The sequence below is a fragment of the Macrobrachium nipponense genome, chromosome 41 (assembly GCF_015104395.2).
Source record: "Macrobrachium nipponense isolate FS-2020 chromosome 41, ASM1510439v2, whole genome shotgun sequence".
In the NCBI taxonomy this organism is placed as follows: Eukaryota; Metazoa; Arthropoda; class Malacostraca; order Decapoda; family Palaemonidae; genus Macrobrachium; species Macrobrachium nipponense.
Window position 1 is genome coordinate 57,203,491 of NC_061102.1, and position 13,142 is coordinate 57,216,632.

General features: G+C 41.4%; 1 protein-coding gene across 5 annotated transcripts in view; it reads left to right on the forward strand.

The window, feature by feature from the left end:
* LOC135212917 (kinesin-related protein 10-like) overlaps positions 1–13,142 on the forward strand; it is a 73,065-nt gene that overhangs the window by 23,425 nt on the left and 36,498 nt on the right. For 3 of the 5 annotated variants that reach the window (XR_010314025.1, XR_010314024.1, XR_010314026.1), the window contains exon 1: positions 5,449–5,583. The exons of the other annotated variants lie outside the window; for them this stretch is intronic. The gene's annotated coding sequence lies outside the window, so the exon portion shown is untranslated. Of the gene's footprint in view, positions 1–5,448; positions 5,584–13,142 lie in introns of those variants that run through there. 5 annotated transcript variants of the gene reach the window in all.

Genomic DNA, 13,142 nt, shown 5'->3' on the forward strand with positions numbered 1-13,142 from the left:
ATCCCTTCTTTTAAAGTGACAATCTCCACGAGCAGGGCCCCTTGGTATCAGCCAATCATCGTCGTGGACGCATGGCCAAACTTGCAGCTAATGGGAGAGCTCCTCTGATGAGATGAACAGTAAAAAATCTACCCACATTTTTGTAAATCTGTTTCTAAAAATAAATTTGACATGTATGTACCCATGGTGCCATTCCCCCTTTGTGAATCTGTACCATGGACTGCCGAAATGTCAAGTTAATTAATGAACTTTAATGGGTTTTTTCATGATTTACCTGCTGGCATGAAGAAACTTATACTCTTAAGTTGAGAAATCATAGTATAAACTCAACAGTAAAACAGACTGCCATTCTTTTCAATGAAGTAAGAGTATGTCTTAAAGAAAGTCCTCTTTCAAGATATTCTATCCCTTGATGTCAGAAACTCCAGGGAGAGACAAGGTCTGTCGCCAACTTGTCTATTGGCAGTTGGCAATAAAGTAACATGATGAGGAGAAAGTGCTTACACATCTGAAGTACCTCAAGCAGGACTGAGATGGCCTTGGAGACAGTGATTATGCTCTCATTGATGTACAGTTCACAAAAACAAGACAATACCTATTTTAACATCACTGACTACCAGCCTTCTGCTGCCAAGCATACCTATCTCCATATGGGGTTGAATTGTCACATACTGGAGTAGCCTAAGCCTGGTGCCAATCATGTCCGAGACAAGATCCTCCTTGAGTTCATTGTCGCCCTGGAGGGCCACGACCTTGTTAATACCACCAACAAGCTACAGCCTTTCCTCGTGGTGATGATTTTAACAGAGTGAGAGTCCCATCATAGTTACCTGATGACCAGGGAGATGAGAAATGTCAGCAGAGGACTGTGAGAAAAGGAAGACACTGTAATTCATCTTGCAAATAAAACGGCCACCTTTGCCTTGATTCGGCAAGAGGAGTCCTCAGAAAGCTTGGCAACATGTTTGGAGATCCCTCTAAGTTTTCCTGCATTACGTGGATCCCTGTCAACGACATGGTAAATCCGTTGGGGATCCCTGTCATTGACAGAATTAATGCCACTGTAGATGCTGTGCACCTTTCCAAAATTGTTGGTGACTGTGACATTGGCTTCATCTACAGCAACATAAAAACATAAATTCAACAATCCTCTTTGTCCTGTAATCAGACAATGTCTGATTCTGACTTACTATAAGGCCAAAAATTTTAGAAAGATATTACACCCTACGTCCTTAGTAAACTCTGCAGTGCATCTTCCATAGTCTCTCTACAAACTGTGCACCATGCTGCCCCATGATAATACCACACTCTTGGATGTTGAGTCTCCTTACTAATATGCCCATCTGTGAGACTATACTGATGATCCTTGGCAAGGTCTACAGGGATGATTCTACCCCAACTTTGAACATCCCAGAGGAGTCCCTCCACCAAATTAGGAAGCAGCACATCTAAAGCAAGATCCCAAAACCTACCTTATACATAAGGTACTTAGATGATATCCTCATCAACGTTGCATATAAAGAAGAGATGGAGATACTTGGATGCACATTCGAAGAATAATTGGCTCTCCACTTCACATGTGAGAGAACCATTGACGACACCATTCGTTTCCTAGACATCCATGTTACCGACACTCCCCACGGCTTCCAGATGAACGTCTAAACTGTAAGGGACACCTAAAATCAATGGACTAAGTTCATCGGCAAGAGAATACCTTGATTAATTTAGGATGTTTGATATTAATGCCTAAGTAAACAAACACTCTCTCACAGTGTTCTTCCTGCAGTGGCACCTTTGATGGACACATTCTTTCAGTCAAATCACGAGAATGACAAGGAACACCATCGGCATGTGCTCCTCCCAGGAGACCTGTGCCACCCTGGAGGGTGAGAGATTCATAAAACTGTTTTGTAGAGGCTATATGAACACCAACTACAAGAAGGACAAGAGGATTGCCATCCACTTACGTGAAGGGGCGGAACACCAACACTACACAAGGAACACGGCAGTGCCCCTTAACACCAGCAGATCATCAGGAACACCACAATCCTAAACATGAACATGGGCCACCGCTGACTCTGTTACAAGGAGGCCTTTGCCATTCTTCAGTAGGAGACAAACAACCCTCTGCACAACCCATGAGACGCTCCTTCTACCGACTTCTGTAAGGGGAACAAGTTTGCCCCTGGGATAATTCAACAGCCGGCTTCCTCTTTGCGTGGCAAACTCTGCATGTAGGGCTCTTGGTCAGGCTCACAGCCAGTATGAGAGCTCCCTAGCCCTGATAGCTCGTCAGAATTCGACCCCCATTTCTGTAAAACTGGTTTCTGGTATATATACATATATATATATATATATATATATATATATATATATATATATATATATATATATATATATATATATAGGTATACCTATGGTGCCATTCACCCTTTGTAAATGGTAGCATGGACTACCAAAACGTCAGGTTAATAAAGGATTTACCTACTGGTACGAAGGAACTACTATTCCAAGTTCAGAAAGGTCAGTACAAGCTCAGGGGTTTACCGACTGACAAAATTTTCAATGGAGTAAGTCTTCAAATGAGTGTTCTCCCAAGATATTATCATTACCGAATTTCCGGCGTTGGACGAAAGTCCCGTTTCAAGCGAACTTCACAAGGTCAGCTGCTATTATAACGCAGATTCTTACTGTGAAAAGGAAAAATTTCAATCTACTGGTGAATAAACGACACTGGAGAAAACGAACAGGAGAAAACATTACAAAGAAAATGATTCGCGGAGAACAATCACACTGTCATTGTAATACCAGGACTGCCATGTCCTTAACAAAGTTAGTTAAACAATTGACAGAATCTGAAGGACAGGACCTCTAGCTGTGGACGCAAGAGAGAAGAAGGAAAAGTCTCGTTTCCTTGTGGGGATAAATCATGCGATGTTTTGTGTGGTTATAATTTGATTTTATTGGAGAGAGTGACACACATAAAGTGCATATCTATGCCCTGTAGTATATATATATATATATATATATATATATATATATATATCTATATATATATAATATTATAGATATATATATATATGATCTATATATATATATATATATATTATACTATATATCTAGATATATATATATATATATATATTATATATATATATATATATAATACACATATATATATATATATATATATATATCTAGATATATAGTATATATATATATATATATATATATATATATATATATATATATCTAGATATATACATATATATATATATATATATAGATATATATATATATATATATATATAATATATATAGATATATATATATATATCTATATATATTATATATATATACACACACCTTTGCTGGTTTCCTGTTTCGATTAATCATTATGAGTGCTGTTAATGCAACATTAAAACAATATCAAAAGCAGTAGTATTCAGAAAGCTACGAATTTACATGTCGAGTCGAAAATTTTCGCAAATGGTTTTATATGAACTGCCTAGTGCATAGACGGATCACCAAAATGATTTTAATGCCAATTTCAGGATACAAATACACTGTGCCACCTACCTTTACCCCATGTCTATAGTGAATTTAGCAGTTAAGTCGTATAATATACAAAATAGGAGTGGAATAAGCACACTTCCTTGGCTACTCATTTTCTTATTTTTTCAAAAGATCAATACGTATATAAACAATCATTTCTCTCACTAAAGTAATCTTTCAAATACTTGGAGACTTCATTAAGTCGAATGGACTGTAAACCGTTTAGAAGTTCAGGCACAACTATATAAACAAATAAAAAATGCGCCGAAGTTTCTTCGTCGCAATCGATTTTTCTGTACAACTTACAGGTAATGCTGTATAAACCATCAGAATGACTGAAGTTCACTGAACAGACTCTTAGCGTTTCAGTTGCTCACCAGATACGGGAGAGTGAGTGTGCGTCACATGCCTCTGGAAAAAAATAATAAAAATTATAAAAAAAAAACTACTGAGGCTAGAGAGTTGCAATTTGGTAGGCTTGATGATTAGACGGTGAATGGTCAAAACACCAATTTGCAGCCTTCTAACACCAGTAGTTTTTTTTTTTTTTCTTTTTTTTTTTAGATCTGAGGGCGGACAGACAAATAGTTTCCTTTTACAGAAAACTAAAACTGCACTAAGATCGGGCTAGGTCAGGATACCTCAGTTGCCTTCATCCATCATTTCCAATACAAGATTTATAGTAGAGTATATTGAAGAGTACTACGAAATTAAGTGCCTATAAGTTGACTGACCATCCGGTAAGGTATTTACCCTTTCCAGAATCATATATCGTACTGTTTTGGGCATAGATGGCATGTTTGAAACAATCTTCATTAACTTGAATTTTGACAAACCAGTCCATCATTCAAAACTGGTTTCATAATAAATTTTTTCTTAGATATAAGGAACTTTAACTCAGTAATAATGGCATTTATAACTTTCACCATTATATCAGTAAGGCATGACAAAACTTTCCTCTTGAAAAAATTCGGGTATTGCCATCGGATTAATTACAAAGCTTGTCTTTGCCTCCTTGATGTGACCAATGGCGTCATCAGTATCTTACAATATCAAATGATTCGACGTTTTTATAGAAGTTACAACTATAGTAAGTTTTTGTAGAAGTTACAACTATAGTAATCTCAAATTTTTTCAATAAAAAAGATCTAGAAAATGATCATCCAGTTCTTGATAACTGAAATCATCAAGAAGCCAGTATGATTTATTCATATTCATTTTGGCTTCTCGGACAGTAATTATTACATTCAGTTCGTCCTTCTTACTAAGTGATTGTAACGGATCTTTACTAATCTATATTTTACCCCTGCATTTTGTCTTCACCTCTTGCCATTTGTCCTCTTATTGTCTTTTCCCCCCTCTTCAGTTTCAAAGTCTCACCATTAAACCAAGGTGATCTGCCCTTCCTGGTTATGCATTTCTCCTTTACAAACATACTATCATAGTCTCTTTTATTCGCCTATTATAAACATTCATGAGACAAATTACTGTTTGCTCTTAATAGACGTAGGTTACCATGATCATGGGAAATATTTATATCTTTAATTTATTTACTAATAATTTCGTTGATGAAAACATGCGAACAGAAATTCGATCTATCCTTAAACTAATCTTCCTCGTCATATTTTTCAATGTAAGCTTATGTACAGGAGATATGGCGCATTTTTCAATAGTCTGATAGCTGTTGATTTCAAGTCATTTGATACAAGTTCTACATAAGAAAGGTATTTCAGAAGAAAATATCCCATATGTTGTGAAATGGTTTTAAAGTAAAAAATAAATCATTTACATTCCCCAAGCTTTTCATTACTTTATCTAAAATATACTAACATTGGCGAGAAGTAATCCGAAATAGGCTTCAAATCTGTCTGGATTTGGATAGTATTGGAACTTGAGTCACGTGACCTGACTGAACAGGCTTTCCACAGCCTCTGGCCTTGCCTATGAGCGTCCATGTTATCGTCTCCATATTTTGTGTTTAGCTGTTCTTCTTAATTAGGCTGAATGCAAGTTTTCTTCAAGTACATGGTAAGTCCACAATATAGTATGTACTACTAGGTAGATTAAAATGGTACATGCAAGAGGTAAAGAGAAGGCTGGACGAAGCTGTCATTTAGCCTATCATAATTTTTGAGTTCAAAGTTTAGAAAGGGGTGTATATAATGTAGCATAGGTGAGATTATATAAGAAAATAGAAGAGGGAATGAGAAATTTACAATGTTTTTGTTTGGTTTTGCATTCATTCCCTAGGGACCAGTTAGAAGTTCACTCTCGACGTGGTTTGGAAGTCACGTAAAGCCGTTGGTCCCGTTGCTGTATAACCACTGGTTCCATGCAACGTAAAAGCACCATACAAATAAACAAACCTAGGGACTGGTACTAAATATGGGATGAAAGTAAAATTACTTGGCCTTTACTGCTCTATGTACACTTTTATATCTGCTGTAAGAAAATTATATCTTCCTGCTTCTGTCTCCTTTACATTTTCTTAGTGAAGTGTCCTAATGAGATTTGGGCTCTTTCAGAACCTGTCTAGTGAGAATCTTGATTAGCCTAGGCAGGGGAACCTAGGTTGTGTCCTGTAGCCTAATATTTACTGGCAGAAACATAGGCATAAATACTTGTTAGTCTACCCCATTGATACTCCACATAAGAGGGGGTAGTGCCGTCAGTGCACCTCTTACAGTGCTCTTAAGGTTCTTTGCAGCATGCCTTTGGCCACTAGTTGCTATCCCTTCTGTTCCTTTTACTGTACCTCATTTCTTATTCTCTTTCTTCCATCTTACGTTCCACCTTCTCCAAACAATTGATTCAGTGTGCAAAGGTGAGGTTTTCCTTCAGTTTCAAACCTTTTACTGTCGGTTTCCGTTTCAGTGCTGAATCACCTCATTGGTCCCAGTTCTTGGCCTTTGGCCTAAATTCTAAAATTAATTACCCCACATACTAGGCATAGGCTAGCTCAGTTTATTTGGCAATGGCCTAAGTGAAGGAAGGTTTTGGCCTACTGTAGGTTTGTGTACATGAAATTTCTTGAACGTGACACACCTTGAAAGTTTTATCTGGATGCTGACCTATTTATTAACTTCTCATGGTGAACCTGAATATTATTTCCAACATCAGGCTTTGGACATGGCAACAAATTTTGCTGCTTGTATTTCTTCTAACATAATTATACTAGTTACGAGATTAAACCCATGCTCCCTATACATCTGTTCAGTTTCATACAATCAACTTACCTGTCAGATATATACATAGCTAAGACTCCGTCGTCCCCGACAGAAATTCAAATTTCGCGGCACACGCTGCAGGTAGGTCAGGTGATCTACCGTCCTGCCCTGGGTGGCAGGATTAGGAACCATTCCCGTTTTCTATTTATATTTTTTCTGTCGCTTGGAATGTAAACAACGTTTGCAGTTCCTCCTGACTTGATTTTTGGATTTCATCGCCATCGATCTTCTGGGCTATCTTTTGCAGGGAAGTACTGGATCTTTGGTTCGGCATACGCATATTAATTTGTTTTTATAACTTTGGCTTCGAAAATTTCGAAGAATTGTTTACGTGTAACTACCGAACTTTTCGGTAGACACTCACATAGTTTGCAAGAAGGAAAATTTTAATATTTATTCATAATAACGTGTAGTAAATGTTAGAATTGATTGAGCTAACTTCCTTCTTGAGGATGTAAGGAAAGAATAGTTACGCTTCCTTTAGAAGTTTATATAGCTCTCGTACTAACGAGCAGTTAGAGCATTAACATTACTAGTAGTGTGGTATCCTCATCTCCTTCTTACTTCACAGAATCTTCAAATTCATATTGCAATTTGAAGACAAAGGAATGTAGCTCAAAATACGAGCTATTGAAAGGTAAGAAGTGATTTTACTGTTAGTGCAGTGGAGGGTGCGTTCTGTTCGGCTCTGTTTCGCTCCCAGGCCTAGACCTCTTCCAAGCTCACATACCCAGAGGAGAAGGAAAGTCGAAAGCCTTACGGAGGTTATGGAGAATCCCCACCGATCAGGCGTCCCCTCGGCAGGATCTGTAGAACGTCCCAGACTGCCAAGTTCGCCATTGGAAAGGCGTCCTAATTAGTAGAGGGTGCGTTCGATCGGCTCTGTCTCGCTCTCAGGCCTAGAACCTCTTCCAAACTCACAAGCCCAGAGGAGAAGGAAAGTCGAAAGCCTTACGGAGGTTATGGAGAATCCCCACCGATCGGGCGTTCCCTCGGCAGGAGCTGTAAAACGTCCCAGACTGCCAGGGATAGCCATTGCAAAGGCAGCCTTTTAAAAGTGCGTCTGTTCTTCGTTTCTTCATCTTACATCCGAAAAGACGAAGAATGTACATGTTAGAAGTTCGGACGATCTGGCTCGTTCTCTGAATAAGAGAACACTGACTCACTGAGCGAGAGGCTGAGAGCCAGCCAGCAAGCTAGCGCGAGCCACGTTCCAACAGCCAGCAGCGAGCCGCGTTCCAACAGACTAGCGCGAGCCGCGTTCCAGCTAGACTAGCGCGAGCCTCGTTCATACAGATAAACGCGAGCCGCGTTCCAGCAACTGAGTGCGAGCCGCGTTCCAGAACTTTTTCTTGGCGCAAGGCGCCTTCAAAGAGAAAACAGACGGCTTAACTAAGGAGCCTTATAGTAGAGTGGCAATCAGAAGGATGCTTCCATTGAAAGTTTTTCGTGGCAAGAGGCTCGTATAACAAGACCTAGAGGCGCTCGGATCTATTAGGGCGCACGGGACCTTCCACGCAAGCGGAACGTTCCATGGGAGCGAGTCTCCTTTTTCTAGCGTGGCGGACAACATTCCAGGCGGCCGCGGAACTATCCAGACCGCCAGGCGCTAAGGCGGCAAGGATCCAGACGCCAGGCGGGTCAAAAAGATTCCAAAAAAGCTTCATTTGAGAGAGAGGCAGTCGCGAGACTCCTCTTTGAATTTTTAACTTGAGCAACTTTTCCCCTGGCAAATTGCCGCAAGATGTCCGTCAACGTGCGGCCCGTTGGGCTTTTGTCAGAAGGATTCTGATACTAAGAGAAGCCCCTTTTCATTATTCAGAAGACTCCTTTGTTAGGCAGTTTCCTCTCTATGCGGACTCTCTCCTTCCTTAATCCCATGCTTCTTCCCTTCGTTGAGGAGGCAAGAGCTTTTGGGAGTTTTTTATTAATTAAGAATCTCATCGACGTTTGGGCTTATGATGCGATAAGAAAATATATACTTCCTATTCCGCTAAACCCTAGTGATGAAACAGGGAATTATGTCTCTTTCCGCGATTTATGAAGAAAATCACGAAGATCTTTAAAGAGTTCCTTATTAACTTGCGTTCCTTAAGGATATATATATAACTCCTTTCTATCGTTCTATTTAACGAAAAAAGAACGAAGAATAGTAGAAAGTTAGGTAGAGTTTCTGCTGTTTTGAGAATACGATACGGTCAAATCAAATTAAACACATACCGTAGTTAACCCTTTTCTTTGCTGTGGCAACTCAATTACCAGTATTCCTTCTACGTCCTTTACAGACCTAAAGTGCGGGGTTTCCGGGGGCGGGCGTAAGAAGAGGAAGGACTACGCTTAAAGGGATTGTTAACGACAACACCTACTTTAGCTTCTAGATTTATCGAAGTCTTGTTGCTTTCCGCAAATTAAATTGCTTTAATAAAAACTTCCTGAAAGTTCGATAATAACATTTTTAAAATTCCTTTATTAATTGGAGTAGCTGGCAACTCTGGAAGGAAAGTAAGCGGTGGGGGACTGCTTTCGCTGAGAGCCTGAGACCAACGCAGTACGCCTACGCCAGTTACTGTCGAGTACCAATGTAGGTGTTCAGGTCCACGAGCGGTCGGGCGTTATTCTCTCCTTCTCCTGTCGGGTATGGAATAACTATCCGCTATCTTTCCCCTCACAATTCGCGGTTTTTTTTTCTTCAACCCTCGGATTGAGGGGATAGTTAAGCTAAGCCCCACAAATAAATAAAATTAAATTATTGCCTTTTGGCTAAGGAAGCTTTCAATTAAGAGAGATAGTTACCAACCTTTCAATGGCTGTTTACCGTAGGGTAACAACCTTATTAAAGGATTCTATCGCAGCAGAACATTTTAATTATTGATTGAATAGCTCTCAGGCTTACGAAAAGCATAGCTTATTAGAGTACCTGATCAGAAGAACGATGGATGAGTCGGATGGGAAACATTCTCTTTGGGGCAGAAACTTCGTTGTTTCCCATTGAATGGACTATCACTAACGTATTAATAAAGCTTTTTTCCTACTAAGAACGGGAATTAACATGATGAAAGGATGTCGGGTACCAATAAAGGCACCCAGGTGTTCTGGCACAATACAACATAAAAAAGAATTAGAAAGAAAAGCGCCAGTCTGGCGCAACGCGCCAGAAGTACCAACCTGGCGGGCCAATGGCTCCAGAAGCGGCCAGCCTGGGCGCAGTGAGCCAAGAGCTCCAATCCAAGATTTTCTCGTTTTAGCCGGAGTTATTTAACCTAGAAGAGTCCAGTAGCCTCTCGGACACCAAGCTGCGGTAACGGCAAGAAATTCGTTCCTGATTTCGTTACCCATTTAATCACGTTAGGCCATTTCCACCCCAAACTCTCTCATATCGCATAGAGCATCGAGAAGCTTTTTTTTTCGCTCCTATTCCGCGTTAACAAAGAGATTTCCTTCTCGATCGACGATAATAAACTGTTAACATGTTTAACATTTATTGGAAAGAGTTGTGAGAACCTGCGGAAAGGTCCTTCTTCAGAGATCTCTCAGGTAAGGAAGAAGATGAACAGGCCTTCCGATTAGACTGCTTACCTTTTTGCCTACTTACAAATACCCCCACCCCGATTGAAGATGACGTGGGTAAAAAGCTTCAAGGAAGATTATCATTGCCAGTACAAGAGCAACTTGGCCTCCTTTGGTGGGTAGTTGGTTAGCTGCCTCGTAGGAAGGACGTTGCGCTTCCAATCAAGAAGTCTCCGTCCTCCTCTCCCCTGCCGAAGCGAGAGGCGTCATTGCAGACGTGAAGCTTCCAAACATATTCCGCCAGGAGGCTTCGGTTTCGAGAGCGAGATCGGGAGAATCTTACGGAAGACACCGTTAACGCCAGGGAGACATCAGTGAGACGTCGTCAAGACATGAATCCGTCATTTTTTTTAAAGCTGCTTTTTAGATGCGAGGGCTCCAACTCCAAAATTTTGGCGGGCCAGTTTAGGGACGCCTTTTGAGAAGCGAAGCGTCTTCCAGGCGCGAGGGCTTCAGCCAGACATCAGCAGCCAACAAACGGGAAACGGGAGGCGTCAGCCAGGAAGCTTTGGCGGACTAGAAGCGATCATCCCAAGCGGGAAGCGTCATCCATTTATGGAGAGAACCGCTGGGCTGTTGTGCGCCATTCCAGGACTATTAAAGCGGGGAAGAGGAAGGAATATCATTCCCTTAGCCCCTCTCCTTATTAGGGAGGTTTGTCCCCTCACCCAGAGGTAAAGACGTACTGAATAGCAGCCTGGAGACTCCATCTATGGACCCCGAGTTAGAAGTAAAACTCGGAAGGAGGAGTATCAAGGTAATGAGAAGTGGACTGTCGAACTATAATGTTTTTTTGACAGCGCCTTAGCTTCTAGAGGGAGTATAGGAGGACGGACTTGACTCCTGCCCTCACCTCCTTCCTTCCGCCCGCTCTCTTTTTTCTCGAGTGCAAAGACGAAGAAATCTTCGTTTTTCATACAATCAACGTTTACCTGTCAGATATATAATCATAGCTTAAGACTCCGTCGTCCCCGACCAGAAACGTTCAAATTTCGGCGGCATAGCACCGCTGCAGGTAGGTCAGGTTGATCTACCGTTCCCTGCCCTGGGTGGCTAGGATTATGGAAACCATTCCTTGTTTTCTATCATATTATTTTTCTTTTTTGCAGTAGCTTGGGAATGTAAACAACGTTTGCCAGTTCCTCCTGACTTGATTTTTGGATTTCATCGCCAATCGAATTCTTGCTGGGGCTATCTTTTTGCAGGGAGGGAAGTACTGGATCTTTGGTTCGGCCATACGCAGATTAAATTTGTTTTGATAAACTTTGGCTTCGAACAAATTTCGAAGAATTGTTTACGTGTAACTGTAACCGAAACTTTTTCGGTAGTACAATACAACATAGTTTTTGCTGCAAGAAGGAATTTTAAAAATTTTAATTTATTTCATTAAATAACCGTGTCTTAGTAAATGTTAGAAATTGGCTTATTGAGCTAAACTTCCTTCTTGACGATGTAAGGAAAGAATACAGTTTTTACGATTCCTTTAAAAGTTTATTTTATAGCTCTCGTACTTTTTTTAAAAAAAAAAAAAACGAGCAGTTAGAGCATTAACATTACTAGTACGTGGTTGGTATCCTCCAATCTCCTTCTTACCGTTCACAGAATCTTCAAATTCATATTGGCAATTTGGACGACAAAGGAATGTAGCTCAAAATACGAGCTACTCTTGGAAAGGTAAGAAAAAGTGTTTCTTTTACCTGTTTAGTGCAGTGGAGGGTGCGTTTCTGTTCGGACTCTGGTTTCGCCTCCCAGGCCTAGACCTCTTCCAAGCTCACATACCCAGAGGAGAAGGAAAGTCCCCCCCCCCCCCCGAAAGGCCGTTACGGAGGTTATGGACAATCCCCACCGATCAGGCGTTCCCCTCGACATGGATCTGTAGAACGACCCAGACTGCCAAGTTCGCCATTGGAAAAAAGGCGGGTCCTAATTAGTAGAGGGGTTGCTGTTCGAGCGGCTCTGTCCTCGCTCTCAGGACCTAAGACCTCCTTCCAAACTCACAAGCCCAGAGGAGACAAGGAAAGTCGAAAGCCTTACGGAGGTTATAGGTAGAATCCCCCACCGATCGGGAGTTTCCCTCGGCAGGATCCTGTAAAAACGGATACCAGTCCCAGACTGCCAGGGATAGGCCATTGCAAGGCAGCCTTTACAAAAAGTGCGGGGTCTGGTTCTTCCGTTTCTTCATCTTACATCCGAAATAAAAGACGAAGAATGTACATGTTTAGAAGTTCGGGACGAGTCTGGCTCTGTTCTCTGAATAAGGAGAACACTGACTCACTGAGCGAGAGGCTGAGAGCCAGCCAGGCAAGCTAGCGCGAGCCACGTCTCCAACAGGCCAGCCAGCGAGCCGCCCGTTCCAAAAAAAAAAAAAACAGACTAGCAGCGAGCCGCGTTCCAACAGACTAGCGCGAGCCTCGTTCATACAGATAAACGCCGAGTCCACGTTTCCAGCAAACCTGAGTGCGAGCCGCGTTCCAGCAACCTTTTTATTGGCGGCAAGGCCGCCTTCAAAGAGAAAAACAGACGGCTTAACTAAGGAGGCCATTATTAAGTAGGAATGGCAAATAAGAATGGAGGCTTCCATTGAACGTTTTCTGGCAAAGAGGCTCGTATAACAAGAACTAGAGGGCGCTTCTGGTATCTATTAGGGCGCACGGGGACCTTCCACGCAAGCGGAACGTTCCAGGTAGCGGACTCCTACTTGCTAGCGTGCGGAACATTTCCAGGCCGGCGCGGAACTATACCAGACGCTAGGCGCTAGGAGCAACGGATCCAGACGCCAAGGCTCTCAGGAAG